This window comes from Cibotium barometz, chromosome 44 (genome assembly GCF_041138505.1).
Source record: "Cibotium barometz isolate CiBa-2024 chromosome 44, ASM4113850v1, whole genome shotgun sequence".
Lineage (NCBI taxonomy): Eukaryota > Viridiplantae > Streptophyta > Polypodiopsida > Cyatheales > Cibotiaceae > Cibotium > Cibotium barometz.
The window spans coordinates 5,620,916-5,633,104 of record NC_141089.1 but is presented as its reverse complement, the minus strand read 5'-3'; positions in this window follow the sequence as shown (position 1 = coordinate 5,633,104).

Sequence of the window (12,189 nt, the reverse complement as noted above, 5' to 3'; positions counted from 1 at the left end):
ATTTTCTAGTGCTGTATTGGGTTGTTTAAGGTCTATTTGGTTGATAAATTGTTTAAGGGTTTAGTAAGTTATATAGTTGTTATGAACAAATTAGTGTCTATGCTGGATTCTTCACATGTTGGATCGGCGTGTATGTGGTCACAATTTATGTCATAAGGGTTTTTATAGGTTTTTGACACGCATCTTGATGAGTTTCAAGCACTAGATTTCCCATAGTTCTTTGGGCGATGCTGGTACTTGATGAGGCTGTGACTGGATTTATATTGGGGAGAAGTCCAGCATGGATGTTTGGTGTAATTAGATGCAACTTTGAGTTGGAGGAGGGGTGTCCACCATCTCCATCCCATTCTAGAATATATTTTGATAAGATGACAGATTTGGGAGGCTGGCTTTTATTGGGCCAACACATTTATTTTCATCCTCTTGTATGCAAATGGCATTTTGCTAATTTCGTCTTCAGCAGAGGGCCAATGCATGCAAAAGGCATTGTGCTAGTTTTATCATCAGAGGGGTTGCAGGTTAGATTGAAGCACTTACGGCATTGACAAGACGAAAAGGAACGATGGTCTTCATGACCTTACAAAAGGCAATAATAATGAGGCAATACTTTCACATATGGAGTGAAGAATGTGGGAGTGGTGGACACACATCTTTACACATCTAGAAGAAATCCTTTTCAGGCCCATGCTTCTTTGTATGCAAGACATGAGATGCTGGACTTTGTAAGATTTATGTTTCCTTGCCTTCATTCAAGTGGCAATGTTTCCGAGCTCATTTATAGGATTCCTAAACGAAGAGCCTAGCTTTTGACTTGATTGTTAGCTTTTAGTTATGAAAGGGGCACCCTAAGGGATGATCTAGGTAAAAGACAATGGGCCTAGATTGAGGCACCCAGTCATTGCCATCCTCACCTACTTGTCCCACCTCTAATGTGGACACCTAGAGCCCTGTTGCCATGCGGTCTTCTTGGAGCCGCCCCACTGGTGACCTCAGTGGTGCGCATCAAGCACCATCGTACTGATGTGGGTTACGTCATGTAGTCTCCCTCCCCACTGGCTCCACTTCCATCCCCCAAACCCCGTTCACAACATCCCAGCATATCCCACTTAGGTTTCTTCCCCCACCTTTTCTTGCACACCATCCAAGCTCCCCAGGTTTGCTCTCGGCTGCATCATTATTTTGGTTACTGGAAGTTTCACAATGTATCTACACTATCGCTCTTTCCCATAAGTGGATAGTGGCAACTTACATAGAAACCAACTGATAGCTTAGCCATTCCCTTTTCATGACTGAGCTTGCCGCTCAAGATGCCATAATTAGGTAGAGGATGTGGAGGAGAATAAGAGGCTTTAGCCATGGGTAAAGCAGCATGACAATAAAACTTTATACCATTGCCAAGTTGAAGGCCATTCAAGCACCTAACCTTGTACAAACCATTTCTCATCTTTGTATGGTATTTATCTTTAATTATCCATCTCATTTTGCGTTTAACTCTTCCAACTCTCACATAAGTTTCATCTTGCTTTGACCCCACTATCGCGCCACAAAATCATCCATCTTGCTTTTGTGTTGCCTAGAGACATGCTGAGTGTTTACCTCGTTGATGACTTGCCAATAGCATCTCACAAAACATTAATGAAGACAATAGATCATATCATGGCATGTAAAGCACATTAGGGAGGGGGTTGCTTCATCATTACACTAGGGGATCATGGTTCCATCCCATTAAACTTGATATAGCTATTTGTTGGCTGACATTGCTACATGGTCATCTTGTAGGCTAGTCCCAACTCACTAGGCTAGTCATCTTGTAAGCTAGTCCTAACCCACTGAGATGTAGCTATGGTTGAGATTGAAGTACTTTGCATACTAGAGAATTCTTGCATAGAGCTTCTCATGAGTAGTCCAGCTTTCCCTCTTGCTGTCTTGAGTGGAATAGCTAAGGATGGGAGATAATTGGAGAAATCATAAATGGATTGAATGGTGGTACCATGACGTTGCTAGTTAAGAGTCCTAGTGGGAGAGCAACCTCTTGTTTTATGCCAAGTATAAGGTTACTCAAGCACAACCTTATACCATTACCAAATCTAAGGCCACTCAAGCACTTGACAAAGAATTCACCAAATTTGGGCACGCCTGACCTTGTACATACCCTCCCTACAGATGCATCCATCTTGTTATGTCACACAATTATCCGTCTCATTCCTCTTCATCCCTCACATAACTTTTATCGTTCTTATCTTCTTGTCAATTTTCAGTGTATACCATTCTTCCTCAAATATGCATCAAATTCATAAGACAAGCGCCACCACCATTCGTTCTCAAACATTTGATCTTCAAGGCGGTTTCATTCTCTACCAAAGCTATAAATTTCTTGAACTTCTCCAAAGCTTCTGACTTTTTCTTGATGACGTATATCTATTCTTGATGAAGTATATGTAAGTTTCCAAGTACAAACATCCACAAAGATCTAAGTGGTAGCTTGACTGACAGATTCGAGTAGCTTTCCGGCCAAGTGAAGTGGTAGCTTTGCCTAAGGCAGGTTCTCCATCTTGACAGCGTTGAAATGGGCCGGTAGGGAGAGAAAACCTTTTGAAAGGCGGATTTAGCAGGTAGGGAGAGAAGACCAAAAGATTCCTTGCCTTGTCAGTGCCTCACTTGAACCATACATTAAATTTACAAGTACAGGGAGGAATCGACAAAGAGCTCAAGGGCAAAGAGGAAGATCAAGCAGCCAGAGAGGAAGAGGTTATCAAAGTCTCAATAAGAGGAAGAGTAAGAGGGAGAAAGGGGAGACTACGGAGAGTTTAGAGGTCATGGTGGCTAAGGACTACCAGAGGATGAGGCTCTCAAGGGAGTTTCCAAAGTGGCTATCAAAGTAAATATTCAAGTCAAGCAGAGGTTATGATTCAAGCTAAGAGAGAGGTACTATTGTGAAAGCCCGGACATATTTTAAGAGAATGTGATCATTAAAATTGAGTTGTAATAGAAGGCAGATCACAAAGATTGAGATGTAAGAGAAGGGAGATATAAAACCAAGGAAACTAACAAACTCTGTGAGATGGAATTCATAATGTTGGCAATATCGAAGATCTTCAGGTTGGCAAGATTCTCCAAGGCAATCTTCTGAGTAGAGTTCTCTCTACCTCCTTTGAATGGCATCCCATAATTCTTTTGCAGTCTCATCATCACACATTGTCATAAAATTGACAAGTAACATATGGTTGAATGCTGAAGATGATAAATGCATGTGCCTAAGCATATTTATCAAGCTAACCATCAATCTCAGCCTGAGGAGAAGTCGCCAGTTGCCTTGACGTCGGCCTCGGAAACAATACCCCATAACCGATGATACCAGAGTAAAGTCTTCATATACAAAGACCAATCAAGGTAGTTGGTCCCGTCTAGGATGGACTTCTTGGGAAGTTGGGGAATAGATAAAGAAATGATACTCGGTGTAGAAGCCATGGAATCCTCCTCTTGAATCTACAGTGAAAGGTTGTAAGTAGGTGCTCCCCACTCCTTAGACGCTAGGTGAGGTGAAAGAAAGATGTATAATTGTACTCCTTCCAGAGATCAATGCACACGAGTGAAGATGGGAGCTGACCTGAGCATGATGAAGTAAGGGAGGGAGAGGCTAATGGAGCACGTGTACGACGCTACCACTAGTCCGAGGTAGGAAAAAACTATAAATTTTTTTTAGGGAAACAAAAAAAATATGTTTTTCCTCCTCTATAGGGAGGGAGGGCTAGAAAAAAAGAAAACACTATAGCTGATAGTCTTCTTGTTTAGTGTAGAGAAGCAAGGAAGTTTAGAATAACCAATTTCTTGATGGGTAAAGGATTTTGGGGGACTAAGTTGAAGGAGACAATGAGGAGCCTCCATAGTTGCCTAAAGAGAATGCCACTCCAGTGGATGTAAAGGCATTTAAGGACTAGAACAAGGGTGCAAGGAAAGTCGTGTATCGACTTTCAACAATCACTGTCACATACATAATGATAGGACACATACAGGATGCCAACACTCCAACACTTGCACATGTTCTAGACTGACACAAAGGCAAGGAAATTGTAGCCAAAACAAGAGTTGCATGTTGTGGAGAAGAAAAGCATGTCTATCAATGAGTACGCTTTAAAGATCAAGGGCATTCTTGAATCCCTTGGGTATATAAATCTATCGATGGAACATGATGATTTAGTGAACGTATGTCTAAATGGACTTGGTAAAGAGAACAAGACATTCAAGACATCCACTGCAGTAAGGGAGAATGTTCCCAACTTTCAGGACTCAGTGTCTATGTTGATCATAGAAAAAGCAATTTTCTTCACAAAACAAGAACACATCAGAATAGGCCTTCTACTCCAATTCAGGTAGAGGCATAGGTAGAGGTCATGGTTGGGGCCGACATGGAAACTAGAATTATGCACAACAATAGTCCAATGATTTGCAGCAACAGAGTAGCATCAATCATACACATGTGGAAGAGGCTAGTCTCAAGGTAGGGAAAGCCAAAGAGGCCGTGGCAATTGGAATAGACAACAATTAGAAACAAGTTCCAGAGATTGTTATTATTGTGGCAAACTAGGTCATTTTTTGTAGAATGTTGTAAGAAATAGAGTGACATGAAGAGAAACAAAACAATTATGTGTCTTTAAGCAAGCAGGTTAAAGATAGATATGAGTATTTATTTGTTATGTAGCACATGGTAAATACAATGGCTGTAGATGTATTCACAAATGTTGATGATGTATGGTATATGGACTTGAGAGCCTGGTTTAGAGATGTGAAGAACTTGGAAAAATTGGGTTATGTAGAGACAGGGGATGACATAGCTCATCCTATTGCTCATATTAGTAATGTGCTATTGGCTATGCAGGATGGCAAGATGAAGTACTTCTTTGATGTACTTCAAGTGCACAACATCACAAAGAACCTAGTTTCTATTAGGTAGATTATTGGCTATGCGGATGGTAAGATGAAGTACTTGTCTAATGTACTTCATGTGGCCAACATCACAAAGAACCTAGTTTATGTTAGGCAAATCATTGAGCAGGTTTTGCAAGTACGCTTCAATCCTGATGGCTACTATGTATAGGACTTTAAGAACAAATGTCGTTTGGTTGAAAAGAGCAAGAGAGTGGGCAAAATATTTACTTTGGATGTAAGTATGCATGAGGTCAAAGCTGCTATATTTGCACAAGGTGCAAGTGTTGTGGTCGATATAGATATTTGGCACAAACGTATTGCTCATGTAAATGAGCAGCAATTGAAGTCCATGTAGAATTCTAAAATTATTACAGGTTTGGCAAAGTTTAAGGTGGATGGAATGCATAAGGTTTACAAAGCATATCAATTTGGGAAGCAAAAAAAGAATGAATTTTCACATTGGCAAGAGGGAACTTGATGTGGTGCACTCAGATACATGGGGCTGACAAAGATGGCATCAATGGGAGGATGGCGCTATTATGTATCTTTCATTGATGACCACATAAGGAAGGTGTGGGTGTAATTCATGAAAGAGAAAAGTGAAGTGTTTACTATTTTTCAGAATTTCAAAATAGTTTTGTAGATTAAGTGCCTGAGGTCAAATGGAGGGAGATAATATTTCTCCAATGAGTTCAATACGTATTTGAAAAAGCATGGAATTGAGAGGCAATTTACATGAGGTACACTATGCAGCAAAATGGAGTTGTTGAGAGGAAGAATAGGCACATTACAGGAGTTGCTCATGCATTAATGGCTGAGAAGAGCATGCCTCATCATTATTGGGCTGAAGCAGTTGTATGACTGCAGTTTACATTATGAACAAGACTCCCATAGCACCAGTGCATGGTAGGACTCCAGAGGGAGAAGTACAGTGGTAGAAAACCAGATTTATCACACCTAAAAGTTTTTGGATGCATTGCATATGTACATATTCCTGATGAGCTACGCAACAAGCTGGATCCAAAGGCTAAAAAATATGTTTTCATTGGTTACTCCCTTGAGAAAAAGGGGTATATATGTTATAACCCTATCACATGTGAGATGAGGGTGAGCAAGGACGTTGTGTTTGATAAGATGAGAAAATGGTATGCTGGTGTAAAAGACTCGATCGGGACTGATGCACGAGAACAGGTGGTTACACAAAATGCACGTCAACAATCACAATCATTGAGTGGACCGAGAGAGTCCTCTAGCAAGAGGTCTGTGTTGATAGACCATGGAGGGACAGGCTGCATCATAATATTAGTCCTATAAATTTAGTAGGTGCATCACACATAAAGGCAAAGAGAAGGTACACGTAAAGGCAAAGAGAAGGTCGATGAGCATGTGAAGGGTCTTCTCAAGAAGATGTTTAACATGAAGGATTTGGGTGAGTTGAGATACTTTCTTGGCATTGAGGTCATCTCAAGACACTTGAGAGAATATGGCTATCACAATGATAATATGCTTTGGATATGTTGTCCAAATATGGAATTGTTGGCTGTAAGCCCATCTCTATACCACTCGATTAGAATGGCAAGCTGAGTGCAAATACACATGAGATATTGGAGAATCTCACTATGTATAGAATGGCAAGCTGAGTGCAAATATAGGTGAGATGTTGGAGAATCCCACTATGTACAGAAAGATGGTTGGCTGTAAGCGCATTTCTATACCACTGGATCAGAATGGCAAGCTAAGTGTGAATACAGGTGAGATGTTGGAGAATCCCACTATGTACAGAAAGATAGTGGGTAGCTTGATCTACATGACGATCACTAGGCCAGACTTGAACTACACAATTGGGTTAGAGAGATAGTTTATACAAGTTCCTTGGAAACCCCATTTGAACGGTGTGAGGCACACACTATGCTACGTGAGGTCCACAGTGGATTATTGTCTCTTCTAGGAGGCTAGCATAGAGTTGCAGGCGTATGGATACACGGATACAAATTGGGCTAGTAGCATCTTGGATAGAAGATCTACTAGTAGATTTATGTTTTTCTTTGGGAGTGGTGTGCTACTTGGAGAAGCAAGAAGCAACCAATAGTTACCTTGTCGAGTACAGAGGTAGAGTACAGGGATGCTAGCATGTGAGGTAGCTTGGTTACACATGCCACTACTTGGAGATTTGGGAGAGCATGTGGACAAGCAGGTTGTTATTTATTATAACAACCTTAGTAGCATACAATTGGTTAGGAACCCAATGTTTCATGCGCGAACCAAACACATAGAGATCCACATCACTTCATTAGAGAGAAGATCTTGGCAGGAGATATTGATCTCATGTACGCCAACACAACAGAGGAGAAGGTTGCTGACATTTTCACCAAGGCCTTCAGAGTTGAGAAGCTTCGCAGATTCCATAGCATGCTTAGAGTCTTGGAGATGGAGTTAAGCTTGAGGGGGATCATTGAGATGTTAAGCTTAACCAGAGCTAACACTCACGACGTGTCTAGGTGACCGTTCCACATTTATATCACTCGCGCGTTTGGTAGAGCAGTGACACAACGGATCTTTGCTAGTGATTCTATAGCTGGACTACACCTACATAGTCCACATGTCGAGTTATGGCATACTTATCTTGCTAGCTCACCTACTTAGCATGCTCACATTATGGACCGCTTGTACATAGTACTCTAGTACTTATGTTGGTTTTTCACTATCTTTTGTAGCCTTCTTTTAAGAGGAAGAAGAAGATTTTAGCCTTCCATCTTTGTGTGTGTGATCTCCATTGTTGATAAGTGTGTGTGTGCTTGTTGTAAGAGCTCAAGATCTCTCTCCTCCCCCAATCTTTTCAAACCCATGACCAGTGAAAAATACCTGAAAGTGGAGAAAAGTGCCTAAAAAGTGGAAAAAATACCCAAGATTGAGAAAATAAATTAGGTAAATATGCTGCATAAATGGTGCAATAAATGGGATAAATGCTAGAGATGAGTATAGTCCAACAACAACATGAATGCATTTAGCATGTAGGTGAATAAAGATAAATGATTTATTGATTCTTGATGTAGAAGTCATATGACCATCCATGAAGAATGATTTAAAGCTAAGAATAGAGTGGATGTACCATCATATGTAACCATAATAGATAATACTACTCATGTCGCTACTCATGTGGGAGATGCACCAATGGAAATGGTAGATACATGGTAGACAAAAGGAGATGTATTTACATAATGTCTTATGTGTGCTAGGTATCACAAAGAACTTGTTTTTTGTTGGATGCATGGTTGAGCAAGGATGTTGTTTTTAATCTTACGGGCTGTTACAAAGATGAAAATAGGCTTATTCCAAAAGGCAAAGAGAAGCCAAGTGCTAAACCACTCCATAGGTTAACATGGTTTCATCTGCCCGACCTACCATAAGACATTAGAATATATAAAGTGGCCTTACCTTGAGCTTAATGTCAAATAGATAAAGTCTAAGGACCTTGTGTACATACTTGATTAAGACTAGTTATAGAGGCCGGCCCATTTTTAATTTTGGTTGGGCTAGTAAGAAAACTTATCACTTGTACATGTGTCATTTTTTATAATAAGCAATAGAAAATCATTCCCTTGTAATAGAATACTTGTGAGATCTTCTCTTCTCTACTCTTACTTTCTTGTGGGCTATTGATTTCATGCATGCTAGATGGATGCTTGCTTAGAATTCAGATCTACTTGAGGAAGCACTAAAGACCATTTCACTAGAGTGAAAACCTTGATGTGAACCTAATTTTAAATTGTTGAAAACTACAATATAGTAAAGAATATAGTTCATCAGATCACACTTCTTTATACCCACCCAACCTTTGATTATAGCAAATGTCTAGCAGTGTGCTTCTCTTATGGGCTACCGCACCTCTCAAGAAGGAACTCCACACAAACATTAATGGGAGAAGCAATAGACACAAAAATTGTTGGGTACTTATACCAATGCTTCAAGCTTGTGTCCCTTGAGGCTCCCCAAGCTTGCTTTAGAAGGTCCACTCCTCTGAACACCACCTCCACGATGTCACCCATGAAGTCACTCACACCACATACGGAAGGCAACCAACCTCTCACTCTCTCATACAAGTGCATGCATGAAGAAGGCACATGTACTAGAGCACTCTCTCTCTCTCTCTCTCTCTCTCTCTCTCACTCTCTCATACAAGTGCATGCATGAAGAAGGCACATGTACTAGAGCACTCTCTCTCTCTCTCTCTCTCTCTCTCTCTCTCTCTCCAAAGTACAAGATCTCTCATAGCACAACGGGGGATCGTGTCTTTCCATTATGAGAAATTACCTTATATACAACTGGCCCTTATTCACACTTGGGTGCCCAAAACTTCCTAACTAAGGCCTTGGGTGGCCATTATCTCATAATGTACAACTTTTATAGTACCTTTGCATAAAACTTATTAATGTCCTCAAATGGAGGAGCATATTTGTTGATCCAAACTGGGATTAACATTCCCCCCTACCTGATGGAGGTTTCGTTCTCAGAACCTGTACAGGTCAAAAGACTTGGTCTCGCTGAACTCATGTCTGTAGAAGTTGTGGCATGATTGAAGCTTTTTTAGGGTTCTTCTAAAGGTTGAGTGTGATGTCCAGAACCCGGTGTCTACCATATCTTAAAACGTAATATGCATGTAACTTGGAAGGCACCTTAGGCAATGATAGTACAACATCATGTCTCTTTCATTAGGACCTATGTTTATGTCAAAGCAGAGCTGTTCAGTTGCAAATCCATCATATCGTTCTTTGGTTTGATCTATAAAAGGACCACTGTCAACTTCAAAAATCTGACTGTTGCACGATATCTAGATCTAGAACACGGCTCCAAACTCGTATCCAGGTGAGCATTTGTTGCCTTTGACTTGCAATATTCGAAAATGTTGATGGTGCAAATTGTAAAAAATTATAGCAAACATGAGAATCTCGGCGCTTGGCATCATGGAATTGTAATGGGGTTAGCCTCTTCTTGATAGGCATGTAGAGTGGATCAACCCTTTGGGTTAGCAGGGAGCACTGGTACTACGGACTATACTCAGGAATTGTTAGATACTCCTTGCGCCACTCTGGTTGTATACTGAAATCCTCAATGCGCGGATTAGTATCGTCTATTATGATGGCGGTGTAACCCCCCCTTATATGAATGGGATTTACCTTGCGCCACCTGCGCTGCAGAAATAGTAACTAATCATGAATGTAACAATCTGGATCTCGAGCAGGTCTCCAGCTTTGTATGCTTTGCCAAATTTGCCCATAATGTACCTTCTCCTGCCCATTAGTAATGGCTCCTCTAAATCTGGCATTGGTGCACGGAGAGGATAGGGCACATAAGGTTTCCGTCTTGATGCCATTGCAAAATAGGTGTCTGGCAGGATTCTGTGGGTTGGTTCAAACGATGTGATTTGCATCAACACCTTGAACAGTAACTTTGGCTTTAATAAGGGGTTTCCTGCCCTGATAAACCCTTCATACTTTGCACATGACAAGGACTCAAGGATATTGATGTCAGTGAAAGGTTCAATGTCATCTTGTGGTTGAATAGAACGTACCTCATAAAATGACCATGGTGGAGATGGATTGTTTCCAGCATCTCCTCGGCCGGGGGGGGGGGGGGGGGGGGGGGGGGGGTTAGTGGGAAAATCTAGAGGATGCGAGAGAAAATATAGTCTGCCTCAGTATTGTTAGTAGGAGTCACATTGGACAAGGGGTTTAATAATTTACTTACAATAGAAGAGAACACTGGATCAAAATGGATGAGCCTTGTGTTTCTTCCTGAACCTCACCTGAACTTGGGGGTGTGTGGGTGAACTTGTTAACTTTCATGAATTCTTGGAGTTGAGTGAGATATTTTGTAGTAATGTTAAGATATTCGATATGTGCTTTATCAAAGTTATAGATCACATTAGTCATCATAGACTCCAAATGTTTGTGGATATTGTGGTAAAGTTTAATAATACCAAACGGATGATAAAGAGTGGACTCTGAAAGATTTAGATGTTGGTGTGTATTATAAACTTCTAACCATTCGTTTGCTAATGATCCACTAATAGCTACATGCAACCGCCTCATAGTTGGCCGGTATTGTGGGTATATCATCTGGCATAAATAGGCCGAGTTTATCGACACTGTTATCCAAGATGTTAGATTGTTGTAGCACCCGACACAAACTACGGAGGTTAAGCACGATGGGGTGTAAGCGGTAGAAAAAGATATCAACTGGATTAGTTAGTACTAAATCCCCCAAAAGATACTCATTATAATAGTGCAATTGGCATCTCTTTTTGTATTTTGGCAAATGAGTGTTAAGTTTCCTAAACTGAGGTCTTCTGCTAGGTTAATCTCATATTGAAGAAGAGAGAGGGTTAGTGTAGATAAAAATAGGGTTAGTGTTTGAGGAGGGGCCCGAGGAGTTACTAGCAACGAACCTATCTCCGAGGCTTGTTCAATGAGTGGTCCCAATTCTTCGGTTAGCTCCGTTCCCTCAGTCCTTTGCCTGATTTCTAGCTGGCATTCCAATTCTTGAATCCTTGAGTCTTTGGTTGACAAAAGGTCAGAGATGGTAGCCTCACGTACCATTCTAGCAGCGTCCAGCTCTTCATATCTTCTGGTAGCTGCTTCTTGTGCCCTTCTTGCAAAAACTTTCAGTGCATTAACATATTCAATCTTCTTTAGTTGCTCCTCTGCTAATATCTGGCTGCTTCTCAGCTGTTGCTAATTGATATGGTTAAGCTCTTGCTTGTGGCGCCAGCACCTAATCCATTTCCAAAGATCTTGCAGTGATTACCTCATTTAAAGATTTAGTCTTCTCTGCATGGGCTTTGTTTAATTGTTCCCTTTTAGTTTTCAGGTTAATCACTTTTTGTTCAGCCATAGCGAAACGGCTTTAGTTAGGGTAGCGATTTGCTTTGTAAACCCTTCTTCTTTGACTTGGAATGTTGCATGAGCTTCTTTAAGCTGCTGTGTATGTTGCCCTTCTTTTTCTCTAGCATGTGCCACCTCTTTTTGAAGTTGCTCCTTTGCTTGTTCAAATTGTGCCTTCAGCTCCATGTTCTCTTTGATCCTTTGAACTATGGTTTTGCTTAGCATTTGGTTGTGCCCTTCTAACACTTGGTATCTTGCCTCTTCTTCTTCCATGGCCTTCAAGATTTTGAGGATGACTTCTCTGTGTGTAGCATCGACAGCCATTTTCTCCTTAAGCTTTTACACTTGGTATGTAGCTTCCTGTACTTGCTTCCATAGGGTG